The 20,027-nt window shown below is 47.9% G+C and overlaps 1 protein-coding gene across 1 annotated transcript in view; it reads left to right on the top strand.

Annotated features, from left to right (window-relative positions):
* Nucleotides 1–20,027, top strand: part of LOC125939928 (uncharacterized) — a 233,164-nt gene that overhangs the window by 95,770 nt on the left and 117,367 nt on the right. The gene's annotated exons all lie outside the window — the stretch shown is intronic.

A 20,027-nucleotide genomic window follows, 5' to 3' on the forward strand; every position in this document is an offset into this window, starting at 1 on the left:
AATGGCACAACATTTATAGGTTTGTCTGCTCAAAAGCACAGCCTATCATTTGCCGGCACGTTACACCGAAATAGATGGGTCACCATGTTCTCTTTTTGCACGTTGCACTCACGAATTGCATCGGAAACATGCTCAGCATTGCAGCCTACAGATTTGAATAATTTAATTTGCAGGGTTCTTGATGGACCTTTTGACAACGTGCAATAGTATTGTCCACCTAACACCTTCTCTGAGTAAGTTATGTAGCACAGAGTAACCGAGAGAGACAGAGAATAAACCTTAAGTGCCATCACCGGAATCTTGTCCAGCCTATGTGCAGCAAGTGAGATCCGCCGTCGTCCTGGATCCTAGAAGCCTGGGCTGCCTCTAGTACCCGCCACACAAGCTATCACTGGTCAGGTGGGCCAGCACTGGAACTCCCTGCTTCCCATGCCGGCCGCTCATCATTCTCCCTGCTTGGGGTCCGCGCCGCGTATGCTTGAGCGACAGTGTGAGGTTGCTGGTTTCCGTGGAGAGACTTACGGTCGGAGGGTTCAGATTACGGTGGTACTGTGGGAGAGACCTTGTCGTGCTTTGGATGATGTGGATGCCTTTAGAACATGTTATGCCACTTGCGTAGTTGCGGAAGGCCGATTGGGAGTCCGTGAGGCCTGGGAGTGAGGATTCTTAGTCTGTGAGGCTGGTGATCATTGCAGCGCGAGTAGCAAAAGTGATGGCGTGAGCGATTGCTGCTTCTTCAGGGAGGGCAGGCAAGGTTTCTTGGAGTTTATCAGCGTCGTGGTTAGACGTGTAACTGGTGGCATCAGTAGTCTGGCTGGTACCCATAGTGGAGTTGAAGTGCTCTAGCTAGAAATGTGTCTGGCTGGGAGATGTTCTGGGTGCACGTTGCGTGGTAATGCTGGATTGGTGGCAATTTCTTTTGCTGTAAGCGAAGTCGTGATAGGCGCGCAGCTTTGGAATACTCTTATTTTTTATTCATGTACCCTAAAAGCCCAGAGGGCTAATTACATAGAGGGGATTACAATCAATGGGGCACGAAATACACAAAACACATAACTAAACAAAGCAAATATGAATTTGAAAACAAGAATGAGTAAACACAAATTAGTGCAAAAAACAATGAATCATTAGAGTATATACAATGAGTGAAAAAAAAAAACACCGTATAGTAATTGCAAGGTTCAAGGTTCCTAAAACACTTCAGCAGTGTTACATGTACCTGATAAAACAGCCCTAAATAGGACAATGGTCTTCAGTATACATCACTGAACCTGAAAGGCATTGCAGATTAAATCAGAAAGCAAGGAGTAAAAGGATGAAATTTATTTTTCATCTTTAAAGAGGGGAGGGGCAAGGATTACTGATAACCATTAGTTAAGATTTCTAGGAACAACTTTAAACTATTTACAAATGAGTCATGATTAACTGTGCATGCGATGCCAGCAGGAAGCAGATTCGATCGACGGATAGCGAGGAGGGGCGAAGATAGGTTCGATTTTAAGTTGGTGATCAAGTCGCGAAGACAGATCGTGAGCTGGCCTGATATTTAGAGCAACGTGGCATGACTGCGGTAACGTTTGTGAAAAAAATACAGTAGTGTCAATAGCCTGCTTTTTTTTTGAGAGGAGCTAGATATATTGAAGATTTGGGCGCTATAACGTAAATCGTCTCAAAACTGTTCTGATTCCCAACTCCTGACGTGAAATTTACGTAAACACCGACGCAAGCATCGGTCGGTGACTCGCAGCGTTGTCTGAACAAGCCAAACGCTCCTTTTTTAAGAGGTCACCTTTGTTCGCTTTCAAAACCAATAACATTGTCTACACTCAGTGGTTTTTCTTATCTAATTGGCTGACAAGAGGCGAGGAGCATGCTCGAGTGGAGAGGGTTTCGATGTGGCCGAGCCAGCACAGTGAAAATAGATAACCGCATGAAGAGGGTCGTGCCGACTTCTCCGATTGCTCCGCTTCGCCTTACTTAGCTTGCTGTGTGGCTGGTTGAAAATTGCGGCGGCGTGCAACGGAATGATAAAAAAGCCGCTAAAACGGATCCTCAGCAAGTAAACCTTTACAGAGCGATGTCGTATGTATGCCGAAAGAATTCGATAACGTTTTACTGCCACGCAAAAAAGGTTTATCATGCGCAAATAATAAATACATGCTCACCGGCAGGTGAGGGCCGGAGCGATCGGCGGGCAGCCATCTATTCCTTTCGGAACGGGGCAGCCTGTGGCTATTAAGAAAAATTTTCAGCTTTGTTCGGCATATAATTTCTTTCGCGTACACGTCACTTTGACGTGGTGAGTTTTCGCGGTTTTGTGAGTGCCCGTGACAGACAGGCGAAATGGGCGTAGCCAGAAAACATTGGACGAATGGCAGAGGGCTAATGGTGAAAAGGCGTCGAATCGGGAATGATTTTTCTTTTGTGCGGCTTAATCATGCATAATCAGTGTGTACACGTTATATCGGATGGGGAGCGATCGCGGTTTTCGTGACGTCGCGTGACAGAAAGGCGAAAGTGACCCGAAAGTGTTTTGACCAATCGTGGAGGCTGATTGCAGAAATTGGAGTAAAAACAGTTTGGAATTATATTACGTTATAGCACCCTTGATTTCCGTAACGCTTGGTGTACGTGTGTAGTTTCTTGTGATGAAGCGACCAGCCTGATATTGCATAGATTCCAGTTGGTGTTTGAGGTAGGCCTGATGCGGATTCTAAATTAAGCCTCGTATTCGATTTTAAAGCGTACTAAGGTAGTGCTGATTCGAAGGAAAGAGTTCCAAGGGAATTAAAGGAAAGAATCGCGGTTTGCTGCGAATATACCAAAATTTGATTATTCTAAAAAATCTAGTGCGAACTGTCTGTCTACTGTACAGCAAAAAAGTATACTGCGAAATAGCAACACGATCTGCAAAACGGCTCCTACTTTTGTGTCCGCTGTGCTTTCGCCGCTCAGTTTCCGTTGAAGCGATAGACCGCATGAACCTTCGCTCGCTGCTGCTGGCGCGCTTGCTCCCGCCAGCGTTTTGACAGCGGTTGTGTGCGGTCACACAAACAACGCCCAGAACAGAACTGTTGTTGGCGACGGCGGCGCTTTGCCCGCGTTCGCACTGAACGCGAGCGGCGTTGGCGACGTGTATATGAAGAATGTGCCAACCTTTGCCGTACACCCTATGGCGGTGTACCGTAGCGATCATAAGGCCATGGGCCCTGTGGTCACTAAATAAATGAAAACCACCGGATCATATATACTTGTCATTCTTTAATAGTTCAAATAACCAATTATACCATGACGTCTTAATAGTCATAATTGGAAATACATAATTCCCACCATAGTACAGCTTCGCTGGTCTTCCATCTTCACCCTAGTGGAAGGGCTGACAGTTGATTGATCTTTGATTCAATGCAATAAATTTAGCGTGCGTGTGCATTGCGCAATGGAAGTACAGTCTGTGAGATGTGCATCCCTGTTGTCTAGTGAGGTTTTAATAATTTTACACGGCTTCTTTTCCAGCCTGACTCCGCCTCGTGACGTTCGAGATGCTTGCCACGTCGCCGTGAGGAACGAACTCTTCGTTCTCATGGGTACGATCACGCCCATTTGTCTGGGCCAAGTTGCATGCCGGTGGGTACCATTTCTGTGAACTTATCTGCGTGGTTTCGCAGATGCTGCATGCTGTGGACATGCAACATTCTGTCTGTTATCTGTGGTTTTGCTGCATTTCTTGACACTGCGACCGCAGGCTTCAATATCGCTTTAGCGGGGTTTCATCGGTTTCAGGGCCTGAAGAGGTAATGTGCATGTTGCAAGCTTTTGTCCATCATCCGGCTCTTTTGGCATACAGGGGGTCCATGCTAACGCCTGATTCGTTTCATAAGAGCGGGGTGTGTATCACTATTGGCGCACAAGAATGTGTGGTGCACGCGCTGCTCACTGAGGAGTTCCAGGACTTGACGCCAGGCCGTGTCACTAGTGTGCTTCCAAGATTTTCGGGGTTGTTGTGGCTAATTCACGGAGAGAATGCCAATACGCCACAGTGTGTGCCATATGCATGGCTCTCTTCCAGTACTGCTTCCATGCTTGATAGTAATGCTGTAATGATTCAATGCAGGTTGCATGCCTGTCATTCGTATCCAGTGTTGCCACTATGCTTTGTATATAGCGAAATTAGCATCTCAGCTTTTAGCTGCTTTGCGCCTGCGGCACGCTTTGTTTGATGTAAATAATACGCCATTTTATTTGTTGTGACGATTTTGATAATGAGCTCTAAGTTTTACGTGACTATTTGGGCAAACCGAAAAAAGGTAGGGAACAAACTTTGAACAATAATAGTGGCACATCTACAATGTGCATCACTAATTGACCGTAGCATTGCGATTCTGCTGCGCGTATTATCCGGGTGGATGTCACCTTCGTATATGTCACTGAGAGCTGTCACTGCACTAGCTTTTGTAGTGTTGTGGTGTGCCATATATTTATTTGTGCAATTAAATGAGTAATGATACAGCGATTTCTCGGAAACATACCTTAATACTAAGATACTAAGCATAAAGATCCTTAAACGGGCCCTTCAACACTTTTTGAGGGTAAATAGATAAACCTAGACTGCAGACTGTGCTTCTGTGGACGCTTGAGCCAAATATTCATGACTGCTATGGAGCGGGTAACCTGGTATGTTTTGTAAATATTCACTATGCTTACCCGTGGGTTCGTCACACCCCCGCAATTTAACTGAACATGACGCATTGGCGCCGTGATACTATTTGCTAGATGTGTGAAAATGTCACGATGAATGTCACGATGACTTTTTTAGCGGAGATGTTATTGTAGTTTTGTGCGATTAAACCTTCACAAACGTGCACATTTGGTGTGCCATACATTTGTTCATTGTTTCTTAATGATTCAAGCAATTAATAGAAACAAATAAGTGCAGTATAAGAAATGGAATTGTGTATCGAATAGGGATTCTAACACGGACCCTGCAACACTTCTTGAGCGTGGTAAATAAATTACGATTTCTATGCAGCGAGCAACGTGTTCGTTTTTTGAAAAGATATATCTTGCTTTGCCACGACTTCGTCAAATCCCACCGTCTGACTGAACATGAACGCACTTTTCTAACGCATACGTGCGGTGGCAAAGCAATACTTCAAATGAATTGAACGCATGAATCTACTGTACGTTTGCGCCTATACAATGTTCTTGCAATGCCCAATAAAAGCACAGCTTGTGAGATGCCCATCCCTTTGTTGTAGGTTAAAATAAAAAATATAAAAAAAGAAAAATATTAAAAAATATCACCAAAGGCCAGAAGGCAAATTTCATTTTTAAATGAAGCATGATTATGACAAATTGCTCTAATTTTAAACGCTTCCTTATGTTGTAGTCCACAAAGTATATAGTTAGAAAAAATCATTGCACAATAATTAAAACATTTCAAGTTATAGTTTTCTTAAGCCTGATATTTATAGTTGCAATATCAAATCAATTTTGTGAAAGCCTAAGCTGCACAGTGTGATGCTTGGCAGTTATCATTTGCAGTATAAAATATATTTCTATAGCTGTGACGGTATTCATCCTAGGTAACGTCATCACAATGAGTGGAATGATTTATAGGTTGATCTTACAGGTTAGAGGGAGGCAACAGCGTTTTCCCACGGGGGGGGGGGGGGGGTCGTTTAGGCAGAAATGATAGAAGATACAATTCTTGTTAAGCAAATGTGTTACTAGCGCATTTCAACCTATCGATTTTATCTCTCCTCTTGGTCGGTGATAGGCCACTGGACAACGTGCAGCACAAGCATGGAAGAAGCATACCACGACAGCCAGGCAGTTCCTATGGTCGGCATGAATCTGCAGCAACAGTGGACTCCACGGTGTCCAGCATGCGTCGCATTATCATTCGGAATAAAAGTGGTGTGCAATACTTCCATGCCGCATTCAACTTGTGCATTATGCCGCACAGAATGCATCACAGAGAAGCTGTTGCTAGGAATGCTCAAAATGAACCCTCAACGACACAAGTTGGCGTGATGGCAATCATTCGTCTGTTTTACTCGTTTGTTGCGCGATACTACAATGCTTCGTATATAGCGAAATTAGCATCTTCGTGCTGAGGCCTCTTAAGGAGCAAGACTTATTGGGAATTAAATGTATGGATGCTGCCTGAAGCCTTTTTTATACAATGTACTTTTGGCTTACTGTACCTCATTGCATACCTCGCTTCATAGCCTTCAGGCATTTTGCTTCCCCCTTACTCAAGATGCTGCAGCTGCATAATCATTGTATGCAAATAGCTGATTCTCTTTTTCGTCATTCTGCGATAATTGGAAGTTGTCGGGTAAGCTCGAGTGGTACTTGCATATCAAATACTGAGTCGTCCCTTGCATATATAGCAGATGCCGAGTCGTCCACAGGGGTGCCCATTTGACGCATAGTGCACTTGCAAGCTTTTTTTTTCTGTGGCCCGTGATGGCCGAGCGGCATTTAGGGCAAGCGTTGATAGTCGGGTATTCTTGAGCGCTGTACCGCCATCTGGCCCTTCCCGCGTAAATTCGGGGCATGTGAGTGAGTGCTGAAGTCTCTTCAGGAGCAAGACTAATAATAATAATAATAATAGCAATAATAGAAATGTAGGGGTGCTGCCTGAAACCTTTTGTATATAATGTACGCCATTGAACCAACTTATATGTAACGATTATGAATATAACACATTATTGGACATCGAAGTAATTATGGGGTGTTTCTTGCCAAAGTCGAATGTAATGAATTGCTTGTAGGAAATATATAATGAAGGCAATTTTGTGGCAAACATAACTTTGTTATGCTTTGGGGACACGACAACAGGAACGCTATATGAAATCACCTGAAAGCAACCAAACATTTTTTCTACACGCCCTTTCTGCTTTAAATTGACACGCGCATTTTTTAAGCTGCGGTTAGTCTGAATGTTTGGTCTGTGAAATATGTGGAAGCAATGTTTGACAACGGTTGTAATATGCTTTTCATCTCTAGGTGCCGTCTCATTCTGCTAGGCCGACATCGTGCTTTAATGGCTTCCTACGTGCATATTTCGACTAATTACCGTTCTGCACTGTGATTTTGCTGACTTGTGCTTGGACTCTGCAGGGATTCAACTCATTGCCTTACATCTCCAATTCTGTATGTAGGAAGCAGCAACAACTGTTATCTTGGTAGCTAATATTTGATATTCTTGAGCAAATTGCGCCGACTCCATGGTGGCCTTGCTCTAATTAAAATATGAGAATTGTGAAACTGAAAATATGGCATGGACACGAGCCTCGTGCACTGATACGGAAACGTGATCCATAAGTACCATAGACTGCAAGAACGAACAATTAAGAAAGTCGACCAAGTGTCCACAGTGAAGAAGACAAAGATTACGTTCATGGTCCTTTGAAATCTATGAAATTTGTATAATTGTATGCGAAGGTGCTACATACTTCATTATTTTTGCATATTAAGATGACTCACCATAATTGGTGAAGTATCACATTTTTTGCACTCATTAGTGATGCCTTTCCTCATTGCGTACCTCACTAGACAAGAGCCAATCACTAATCGCTAGAGCTAATCTCTTGCCCAAGTTTATTGTTGGTTGGACCACTAGGCTTGCTTGCTTGCTTGCTTGCTTCCTATGCCATGGCGCATACACACCCCGGGGGATTGGTCAACAAGCCGGCTGATAAACAGGTGGGTTTAAATTATTCAATGAAACTAACTGATGTTAGAGCCGTATTTTAGCTTATAGGGAAGCGTGTGCTTTTTGGAAGATCAAGGTAGAAGGTAATAAATTTGAGTTTGTTTGGAATTTTCGAATTTAATAAATAATCAATCAGTAAATTAACGCAAATATGAATTTTGTAAAAAAAAATCCACGAAGTGAATGATGAGTGGGCGAAGCACCGGGGGATCATTGGGGCAAAACACCGGAAGCGTTCTCCGGAAGCCGGAGCTTGGCGTACACGCACACATACGCGCACACACGCGCGCACACTGTGTGTTAGGAGGGTTGCACTCTACGTCATCCGCTTGGGGCGCTAGCGGCGTCCGCGGCTGCCGCCATCTTGGAGGTCGGCATCCCGTTTGCCCTTTCGCGACGGCGAGCGGTTGTGTCCGTGGTATATGTCTCGACGGGCAAAATAATGAGATTTAGTGCCTACGCGCATGACCTCCGGGGTCCGGAGAAAATTCGTTATGAGCAAAAAGTTCATTTTTGCGGCGGCGTCGACCCATATATGACTACGACGGCAACGAAGCAGTGTGCAACGTGAACCTTCTTCTGCGTGTGGAGTTACTTTCACGGACATAAAGGACTGCCTCGTTCACGGCACAGGTTTCGTGACCCGGGACGAACTAAAGGCCTACAAATCGATGGAGGCCCACACCTATCTCACAAATGGATGGGTGCAACAGCCACGGGTGAGGGACCTCGGAGACAGCCGCCGCGTCGTCGTCCGAATCAGTTTCGGCCATTGCGTACAAAAGGGCGTCCTGCGAAACGCAACGAGCAGCGATTTCACTGCTAATATGCTTAGCGGACTACTTTCTCAACCAACCACGCTACTGCATTGCAGAATCCGCACTGTGGTTTGAAGACTTCTGAAAGGAATTTACTATATACCGCGAATTTTGGGAAGATCAATGTCTGTAGATGTAGATCCTTGATGGATGCAGCTTCCGCCGTGCTGGTTCTTCTTTCTTACTGAGCGTGCGGTCCGCCTGTCACATGTAAGAGGCCGCCGGTGGCGCGAAAAAGAAGAGGAGCACGCGATGCCTGGTGTTCGGAACGGCGCGAGCGCGCGAGGCGCACGAACCGAGGCATAGTCGAGAGATGAACGGCGCTGTCCGTGGAGTTTCAACGTGGCACCGGGTCAGGAAGGTCGCATCGCCAGCTCCGCACTGGCGACGGGAGACTTGGGGGTCTGGCCGAGTCCGTGACGTTGGCCGTCCAAGGTGTGGCCGTCGACCTCGGCAAGTTCGAGTGAGGCTCCTGGACGGGCTGCAGCTTCTCACGGCAGGACCAGGCACCCCAGAGAGGATCCCCCCTTCTGCGGCAGACCGGCGCGTTTGATTCTCCTCGGGACGCCACGTCGGCACTCCTGAAGAAGTTGCGACGCATCCCGACGCTAGGCCTAGGCAGGTGGGCCGAAGTAACGCCGAGCGTCATCGCTGACGAGCGCATCACCGGCGAGATACCGACGAGCTCACCACCGACAAAGGAGGCAACGCGAGTCGTCGGCATCTACTGCAGTAACGACGCCCCGAATGAATGCGACTTGGACCCAACGAGAGGAGCCCCAAGTCGGCGGTCCGTAAGAGCCCACGTTTTGTTTGCGACGCAGTTAGACCGGGGCCAAGGTGGCCAGACTTTGGCGAGCAAAAGCTAAGACTAACCGAGAGACTTTAAGGCGGAGCGAGGCTCCGAAACCGAGATAGTTCTGTTTAAGGAGTTTGTAGTTAATCTGAGTTTGTTGTTTGAGTTCCAGTGAAGACTTTTGTTGAATCAATTTTAGTTTCGCGTGCCTTTAGTTTTGACTTTCGGCTTTAGTGTTGTGTGTCGCGTGTGTTCACCGTCCCTGTACATATTAAATCCTCGTTTGCTGTGCCGCCAGTCGTGTCTCTCCTCCATCGAGAGTAGCGCATGCACGCAACTCTCCACACTCCCAAGTATAGGTGACAAATATTGGCGAGCCTACCAGGATTGATACGGCCCAGTCACCGATACTCGGGAGTGGTAAAGATGGAGTGGGAACGTTTGGCGGCGGTAGCGAAGGATTTAAATATGTCGAAGGAGGAGACGATGGCGTTCTTCGAATACACGCAACAAGAGAAGGAGAAACAGCAGAAAAGCGAAAAAGAATTTTTGGAACTTAAGTTAAAACTAGCGGAGATGGGCGCGGGCCACGGAGGAAGATTATTTAGGAGTAGAAACTCCCGTCAGCGCGGGCGCTCGCGTGCGACCAGATAACGTCACATTATTATGCGCCGATGGGGGCGCATGCAGTGGCGGCGCCTTGCGGCACGTCATGCAAGCAGCAGCGAAAAAAAAAAAGAGCAGCAGCCCGGCGGATCGGTGGTGCCGCTCGGGCGCGTTCTCTTCGGCGGCGCCCGTGTCTCCCGCGCTCAAAGTAGACGACACAGGCGTTCGGTGTTCGCTTCAGCGTGCACGCCGTAGCGTTGTTTTTGTGGGCCTTTAAGTCAAACAGTAACTGTTCTTGTTGGTGTCTGTTCGAGGGCCGTGATACTAACAGCGCTGATACGTGCAGTGTACCCTTGTTCGGAAATTGCTAGCCTAAGATGGGATGCAGGTGGGATGCATGAGTGCCCTCAGTAGAAGTTGTGAGGCGCGCGGCCGAACGGGAGCAACGCGCGCGGCCGCGAACGAGAGAAACACATGTGACCGGTTGCCTTGGCAACCAAGACGGCGGTAATTTCTTTCTCAGCCGCCAGGTGCCGCCAGCATGATAGTGGCTCCGCTGGCTTGTGACATTATCTGGTCGCCGCAACTGGCGGAGTTTCCACTCCTAAAGGTTTCTTGCTCCGTGGCGCGGGCTCTCGTGACGGCGCGAGTTTGCCGGGGTCAGCGTCATCCAACTCTACTTCGCCCAGGCCAAAGCAGATTTGCCCCAGGAAATTAATGGCTCCTTTTGATGAGCGTAGGGACGATTTAGATGCGTACTTGCATCGCTTCGAAAGAATAGCGGTCGGGCAAGGCTGGGCAAGGAACGAGTGGGCTAGCGCCTTAAGCCTGTGTCTAGTTGGTGAAGCTTTAAGTGTGTTCGGAAGGATGCCCGCCGAAGAGAGTTTAGACTACGACAAGGTGAAAAAAACTTTATTACAAAGATTCCGGCTAACTGCTGAGGGTTTCCGCGAAAAGTTCAGGTCATGCAAGCCGGAAGACGCGGAAACTGGAAAACAGTTTGCATGTAGATTAACAAACTACTTTGAGAGATGGATGGAGTTGTCAGAGGCCAACAAGACATATGAAGGGGTGCGAGACAAGGTCGTAGGAGAACAATTTCTCGCCAGGTGCAGCGACAGTCTGGCGATATTCCTCAAGCAGAGGAAATTAAAAACAGTAGAGGAAATGGCAGCGCATTCAGATCAGTTCGTAGAGGCGCAGGGACTAAGGAATTTAGGAAAGAGTGGCAAGGCCGCGCCGATGGCAGCTGCAGGTGAGACGAGGAATCGGGGTCCAATGAACAGGCAAGGGACGCCCCAAAGATGTTTTCTTTGTAACCGGCTGGGACATATAGCAATGAACTGTCGGGTGAAGGATTGTAGACGTGGTCCACCAGTGGTTTGCCAGCTATGTCAAAAAAGAGGGCATGGAGCGCACGAATGCAGATCAGGATACGCAGACAAAGCTGCATGTATGATGAAAGGTAAAGAGGATGAGCCGAGAGAAAAGAGCATGCCCGTGGTGGAGGGAGAAGTTCAAGGACGCAGGGCCACAGTTTTGAGAGACACGGGGGCGAACACAGTATTGGTTAGGGAAAGTCTGGTACCGTCAGAGAACATGACCGGCTATTTCAAACCAGTCATTTTGGCGGACAGGTCTGTTAAGTATTTACCAGAGGCGCGAGTTCAAGTATCAACACCATTTTTTACGGGATTGGTCACAGCTAGGTGTGTAGAAGATCCTCTGTTTGACTTGATTTTGGGGAATGTACCGGGAGCGAGGAAAGCAGATGAGCCCGACCCAAGTTGAAAGAAGACTGAGAAAGACGTGGTAGAGAAGGAACGCTCAGAAGCGCAAAAGGAGGAGATACAAGACACAGATGTAGCAGCCGCAGTGCAAACACGAGCAAGCAGCAAGGGTACTAAACCTCTGCCAGCATTGCAGGTTACGGCCGTGAAGGGGTTAAATATAACGGTAGCAGAATTTCGAGAATTGCAGAGCAAGGATGAGTCGATAAGAAAATGTGAACAGAAGATAGGGGAACGGGTACAAAGGAAAAGGAGTCGGACAGTAGCAGAGTTTATAAAGAAGAACGACTTATTATACCGGAGGTGTGTGTTCAATTCGGGAAGAGAGGTTCAGCAGTTGATGGTCCCAAAGGAACTGAGAGAGAAAGTACTGAAGTTAGGGCACGATAATGCAATGGCAGGCCACCAGGGAATAAAAGACTCTTTGGAAAAAATAACAGAAGATTTCTTTTGGATCGGGGTACAGAGCGACGTGAGGAGATACGTCAGGTCATGCGATGTATGTCAAAAGGCTATGGCTAAGGGGAAAAACGAGAAGACTAGTGTTTGCATGATGATTGCTGAAGGGAAGGACACAGACATACTAGATAATGCCCGTGACACCGTAAAGAAGCTCACGACTGGATAGCCCTTGATTCAGGTTAACCGGGATAAGAGGATGGACAACATCCCGATCGAGGTCCATATACCCGAAGAGCAGAAGAGAGTAAAGAAAGAAGTAGTTCCACCTCAGAAAGATAGGAAGTTGATAGGTGCAGTTGAGTCCAGGGAGCATCATGCACCAGACACGATGGAACATTGGGACTCCGAGAAAAAGGGCGAAGGAGATAGATACCCAAATCGCCCTAAACGTGTAACGCGCAAGCGCAGAAGATGGAAGGGAAATAGGGCAGGTGCAATGGCAAAGAACGAAAAGGAAAACCATGTAGGACAGGCACGCGGAAGATTGCAGAACTTGTAAATGTGTATAGAGAGGAAAGAAGTGAAACAGTACCTATGTAGATATAGAGTAGGTAGAGTATTGTAAAACATGCTGTGATGCAAAGTTTATTCATGTAGAGTGTTTCGAAACATTGAAGTAGTGGACATTGTGAACAGCTGAGTGAAATGCATTTGGTGGTGAAAAGTGCATAAAGTGAACTCTTAAACGCGGTGAACAGTGCGTCTGGTGAACCGTGCGCAACAGTGTGGTGTTGTGTAGTGCATCGAGTCTTCAATGAACCAGCACCAATGTCACTACGAGGAGTCACAGTCATCACCTGAACGCCAAGAGTGAGCAGTTTTTTGAGAAAAAACTCTTGAAGAGGGGGCCTATGTCACATGTAAGAGGCCGCCGGTGGCGCGAAAAAGAAGAGGAGCACGCGATGCCTGGTGTTCGGAACGGCGCGAGCGCGCGAGGCGCACGAACCGAGGCATAGTCGAGAGATGAACGGCGCTGTCCGTGGAGTTTCAACGTGGCACCGGGTCAGGAAGGTCGCATCGCCAGCTCCGCACTGGCGACGGGAGACTTGGGGGTCTGGCCGAGTCCGTGACGTTGGCCGTCCAAGGTGTGGCCGTCGACCTCGGCAAGTTCGAGTGAGGCTCCTGGACGGGCTGCAGCTTCTCACGGCAGGACCAGGCACCCCAGAGAGGATCCCCATTCTGCGGCAGACCGGCGCGTTTGATTCTCCTCGGGACGCCACGTCGGCACTCCTGAAGAAGTTGCGACGCATCCCGACGCTAGGCCTAGGCAGGTGGGCCTAAGTAACGCCGAGCGCCATCGCTGACGAGCGCATCACCGGCGAGATACCGACGAGCTCACCACCGACAAAGGAGGCAACGCGAGTCGTCGGCATCTACTGCAGTAACGACGCCCTGAATGAATGCGACTTGGACCCAACGAGAGGAGCCCCAAGTCGGCGGTCCGTAAGAGCCCACGTTTTGTTTGCGACGCAGTTAGACCGGGGCCAAGGTGGCCAGACTTTGGCGAGCAAAAGCTAAGACTAACCGAGAGACTTTAAGGCGGAGCGAGGCTCCGAAACTGAGATAGTTCTGTTTAAGTAGTTTGTAGTTAATCTGAGTTTGTTGTTTGAGTTCCAGTGAAGACTTTTGTTGAATCAATTTTAGTTTCGCGTGCCTTTAGTTTTGACTTTCGGCTTTAGTGTTGTGTGTCGCGTGTGTTCACCGTCCCTGTACATATTAAATCCTCGTTTGCTGTGCCGCCAGTCGTGTCTCTCCTCCGTCGAGAGCAGCGCATGCACGCAACTCTCCACACTCCCAAGTAAAGGTGACACCGCCGCCGGAAAATACCCGTTTGTAATGCGTAGTGATTTCGTGATAGGTTCTCAGTTCCTCATTTCTGTCTACGGCCTCAGCGGATTGAAGAAAAGAAAACTGCACAACCATTGCATTATACCAGTGCTAACATATGGGCAGAAACTTGGAGGTTAACAAAGAAGCTCGAGAACAAGTTAACGACCGCACAAAAAGCGATGGAAGGAAAAATGTTAGGCCTAACGTTAAGAGAGAGGAAGAGAGTGGTGTGGATCAGAAAACGAACGGGGATAGCCGTTATTCTAATTGACATTAAGAGAAAAAAATGAAGGTGGGTGGGCCATGTAATGCGTAGGATGGATAACCGTTGGAGCATTAGAGTTACAGAATGGGTGCCAAGAGAAGTGAACCACAGTTGAGGGCGACAGAAAACTAGGCGGGGTGATGAAATTACAAAATTTGCAGGTGGAAATTGGAATCAGGTAGTGCAAACATTGGAGATCGCAGGGAGATGCCTTCGTCCTGCAGTGGACATAAATGCAGGGTGATGACAATGATGATGATATAATGACTGAAATGAAGCACTTGCTAGCTTGTCAATTGCTTTTGTTATATTTACGCTAACTGGATGTGGCAGAATCCCAGATTGCATCTTTTGCGTACCACGGACGTGCGTTTTTTTCCCATTTTCTTGTAAGTTCGCGTCCTTAAGAAAAGCACACGCATATATTCTCGCGCCTTTCAATTCAGATCAGGTGCACTCGCAACTTTAGTACAACATAAATATATATTGTTCTGTAATAATTGACAGGTTACGAAAACTAACATAATACAGTTCTTTTGAACAATAATTGTTTGCGGAAATGAACCGTTTTCTGAGAACAGCCTAGATTAGAGGGCACTTTAGTTGAGTGTGAGAAGTAAAATACGATGAAATAAATGAAGTCAAGCTGCTCTATTGTTAACGCATTTCATGAACCGGAATTAATGGGTTAGGCCAGGTGGAACTTTGGTTCAGTGTCATAGGTAAACTACTAGAAAAAGAAAACGAAGGCAAATAAGGTAATGTGCTGTTGACCCAGACATCACCGGCTTACTTGTTCAGCTGAATGTTCACCGATCTCTTACCATTGCAAGCAAATAAAATCGACTGGAATTCGAATTTAAGGCTCTTTGTCGTGGAGCGTACTTCACAGTGTACCCTGTGCATTCAGGGCTTTAATGTATACTCCTGCTCGTAAATGGCAAGTGGATGCTACGTAACGCGGCTCTCGTGGCATGAGGGGGTCCATGATACACGTGGGTCATCACCTTGACAGCGCTGTGGGACTAGCGGAATGCGCAGTGCACGGGCTGCCAAGAGAGGACGGCCAGGCCAGCACCTGCAATTGGCGTTACTAGATGGCATGTACTTCCTGGTGTTGAGGGTCATCATCACTACTGGCCACACTTTTGGGTTATATGCCAATGAACACACTGCTTAGCAATGGCCAGTGTTTTCCTCGTTGAAGTTTACTCCGTTGTGTTCATTGGTTGCATCCAGTGCAGCCAACCTTGTAATGGCAAGCCTTGCATGCCTGTCCTTAATGGAGAACGTGACTCCCAGGTGTTAGCCTTTTCAGAAAGGCAATTTCGCAAACATAGTAGGTGAGCTAAGAAGTTGAGGCTGGCGTGTGCTCCAACGAAAATAAAGGAAGTCGCAGAGGTCTGCAAGAACTTGATAGTTATGTGCGACCTAGCCATAAATTGTTATTCTGCTAAAAACATTTTCAGTTTTGCCTCAAGTGTAAAGCACCGACTGGAATAGCGAGGTTTATTGTTGCGCTTGAATTTCTAGGACGCTGTTCTAACTTTACGCGGGTCCTACTAAGGCAGACGCGACATACGTGGTTGCGCCCAAATCTCTGGCACCCACAAAAGCTTTAACACTCCGTGTAGGGCCTGTAATGACATCGCACAGCTGACACTATGCTACCCGTAAAGAGCCGTGCCAGCAAAAGTACATGACCCTGAAGTTCGAACACTCGTATTGTCTCGCAATTTTATTATTTAATAGTCTGATATGATACGAGAAAAAAAGACATGCGCTCGGTACGGTAAATTTATTTGCTTTTATTTGTCGGCTGCCATTCTGAAAATTTTAAGAAATAATTTAGTCAAGAACGCAAGACCTGGTATGAGCAACTTTAGTGATCGAATAGTGTAGCAATATAACCCGCATATACAGCATGGATAAGCGTATAGCATAAATGCACTTAAATATATGCGAATCCCCACGCCGACGGTGACGACTACGTTTCAAAATTTTGCTTTGAGCGTCCATATTTGCTATCGCAATAAAAGCGACTTCTAAGCTTTCGGTGTCTTCACCAGCGAAGGGGCCTTGGTTAAACAACATACCGGCAAACCATTGTGCCCTCTGAGCACAGGAGAGTGCGGGAGTCATTTACCTTGATAGGTGTAGTTTGTGTCGGATAGATCGGTCAGTTGCAGTGTAGGTAACAGCTTGTCGAGGCTGTAGCTTTGAGCCACTATTGATCAGCATCGCAACCCTCCATGTTTCACACTACTGAGGAAGAAATAATAAGTAAACTATATGTACAAGCTAAACTTTCAATGAAATTACGACACGAGAAGGGCACCTCATTTCGACCGTGAACTCCATCAAAATTTTAGGACTTTTAATCAACGCCAAAGGCTGTAATGCAGAAGCTCTAAACAAGCTAGGTGCGCAGGCGAATAATATACTAAGACTCATCACTAGAATCACAAGGAAAAGGGGAGGATACAACCTACTCAGGGTCTTCCAAGCCTTTTTCATCAGTCATAATAATTACACGGCACCATTACTCAAATTGAGCAAAGTCGATAAGAACAAGCTTTACACGCTCATCAGGTCCGGCGTCAAAAGAAAACTCGGTATTCCACAGTGCGCTAGCACGGTAAACTTACTCGAACTCAGAATTCACATCAGCACAGACGAATTAATGGAAGCGCACTTTATTGCACAGATCTCCTGGCTTTCTTTAACTAAGCCGGGCACTAAGATTCTTGATGAAGCTGGTATACTCCCTATACAGGGAATGCTCGACGGATACCCCCTCTCTAAATTAGCCCAGGAGGGTATAAAGGTAGAACCCATACCGAGGGACATCCACCCGATATATAACGAAGGTCGCAGAAGAGCACAGGCTTCACCATCCTTCAACGAATCGATCCTCATGGGCTGATACACTGTTCGCCGAGGCCGCCAAATATGGCAGCGAATGCAGGTTTGCAATCGCGGTCGTTGACGCGCGCGGAACGCTTATCAGCGCCTCGTCAATCTACACTAAACACGCAAACGAGGCGGCGAAAACCGCAATGGCCATGGCTCTTCAAGGTGCAAAGGGTCCGACGATCATTTTCGCCGACTCGCGCACGGCGGTGAGGGCTTTCTCGTCCACTCTAGTTTCTAAACACGCAGCCGACATCGTCAACAGACCCTTTCGTACTACTACGGACGAAGAAGAGGAGGTCATAGCATCGCGTGGTTTCCGGCCCACGTGAACGATACAACTAACCATGCGGGTTGCAACCCTAACAAGCGGGCCAACTGCCTAGCGCGTGAATTCACGAACCGCGCCCGAGCTAACGGTCCGGCTCTCCCACAGGGCTGCCCCTTCAAAGATCCTCTTACCACCTATAACGAAATTACGTCGCATTACAGACAAAGCAGGACGAAATTCCCTCTCCCCAACCCGAAACTGAACAGGGCTCAGGCCGTTACTTTCAGGCTCTTACAGACGAAATCTTACCTCACCCCTAGAGCGCTTAGTTGGATAGACCGAAACTTCCCGCAGTCGTGCTCCAAATGCGGTCACGCATGCTGCTCCTTCGACCACCTGCTCTGGCTGTGCCCGTACAACGCGGGCTCCTAACTTCAATACAAGTCCCAGTGGACCACCAACTGCAGGTCGTCCAGAGGGACCGCGACGTCGCCGAGAGTCACCACCTCCCGGTCCCGTCGTGGGCGGAGCCACCAAAGGGATTGCGTAGCCGTCGGCTCCCCCCAATCATTTTTCTCAGGACACTTCATTAAAGTTCTTGTCAATTATCTATTGTTATTTAAATAAAGCTTTTCTTGTTACATTTGTATCTGTTCTTTCCTTTCTACAATATTCTAGATATGTTAAGTTGTAACTAGCTGCGTCAATGACCCCAGCGCATACAAACTAGCGCATGCATATGTCAGTGTTTCTAGGTCAGTTTCTATGTCATCGATATTCTGATGCATTGAATGGTAGAAGACCGTGATTTGTCAAGTGTTGTGATTTGAGTTAATCCATTCCTGCAGGATCCTTGTTGGGTCGCTGGACAACGTGCCGAAAAGGACGTTGTCCTTTCTCTACAGCTCACCGTAGCAGACAGGTGTTGCTTTTATTGCGCGAGCAATTGTATGGGCAGTCCAAGCGGATTTCTGCCGTCGGCGTCGTCGTCGCCGTCGCCATCGCCGTCACCGTGAGGTTCCGTATGACGTCCAACGGCGATGAAATGGTCGCCGCGTGCCGTATGCTGTATGTGCGAGTGAAAGGGCGCGAGGGACGCGCGCTTTCACGGGGGGCGAACGCACCGCGGACAGCAAACGCGACTTCTTCCGTCGAGCATAATCGATAGCAACGGCGACCCACTTGTTGCCGGATCTTGACTCAGGAAAAGGACCGAGAAGGTCTAAACAACACGAAAGAGTGGTTCGGTTGGGATGGAGAGTGGTTGAAGTAGACCAGCAGGGGGTGCAGCAGGACGTTTCCGACGTTGGCATTTATCGCAGGAGGTCACGTGACGTCGAACAGAACGGGCGAGACCGCGCCAAAAGAAGCGGCGCCGGATACGGTCGTACGTGCGGGATTCTCCAAGGTGACCAGCAGTTGGTTCGTCGTGAAGCTCATGCAGGACCGTTGAACGCAGATGTTTAGGCACAACGAGAAGCAGCTCAAGGCAATTGGACTGGACGTTACGACGGTAAAGTGTGCCATTCACGAGGACGAACATGCGCCGATTCCAGCCGGTCAATGAGCGATCGCAAAGAAGCATCACGGCGTTGTTCGTCACCAATCTGGAGAAACTGAGACATAGACATAACGCAGGGGCTAGGTTCGATTTCCGATCCGTTTGGTTGGTCAACAGGGTAGTGGGACAAGAAGTCCGCGTCCAGATGGAGGCGACCAGACTTGTAGGTAACTGAGTAAGAGTACTCCTGAAGGCGCAGCGCCCAACGACCAAGTCGTCCAGTAGGGTCCTTCAGTGAGGAAAGCCAACAGAGAGCGTGATGATCTGTGACAACACGAAAAGGGCGGCCATATAAGTAAGGACGGAATTTCGAAACCGCCCAGACAAGGGCAAGACATTCCCGTTCCGTAATCGAGTAATTACGTTCAGATTTCGAAAGGAGACGACTTGCGTACGCAATAACACGATCAATTCCGCGTTGGTTTTTGGGATAAAACTGCACCGATGCCGTGACCACTAGCGTCTGTACGCACTTCTGTGGGAGCAGCTGGGTCAAAATGGGTGGAGTCGTTAGGGTGGCGATGAGCTCAGAGAAGGCGTTAGCTTGTAGAGGACCCCAACAAAACGGGACGTCTTGCTTGAGAAGGTCAGTGAGTGGACGTGCGAGTGCCGCAATGTTTTTCACGAAACGGCGAAAGTAGGAGCACAGCCCCACGAAACTACGAATGTCACAGACAGACCGTGGAACGGGGAAAGTCGTGACAGCGCGTACCTTCGCTGGGTCTGGTCGGACACCGGAAGCGTCAACGAGGTGGCCCAGCACAGTAATTTCACGAAGAGCGAAGTGGCACTTCGAGGAATTGAGCTGGAGGCCAGCTCGTCGGAAAATTGCTAGAATGGTCGAAAGCCGCTCAAGGTGTGTTGCGAAAGTGGGAGAGAAAATTATCACGTAGTCCAGGTAACGTAAACACGTCGACAATTTAAATCTTTGAAGCAGTGTGTCCATCATTCTCTCAAAGGTGGCTGGTGCGTTGCAGAGACCGAAAGGCATG

The sequence above is a fragment of the Dermacentor silvarum genome, chromosome 9 (genome assembly GCF_013339745.2).
Source record: "Dermacentor silvarum isolate Dsil-2018 chromosome 9, BIME_Dsil_1.4, whole genome shotgun sequence".
Classification (NCBI taxonomy): Eukaryota; Metazoa; Arthropoda; class Arachnida; order Ixodida; family Ixodidae; genus Dermacentor; species Dermacentor silvarum.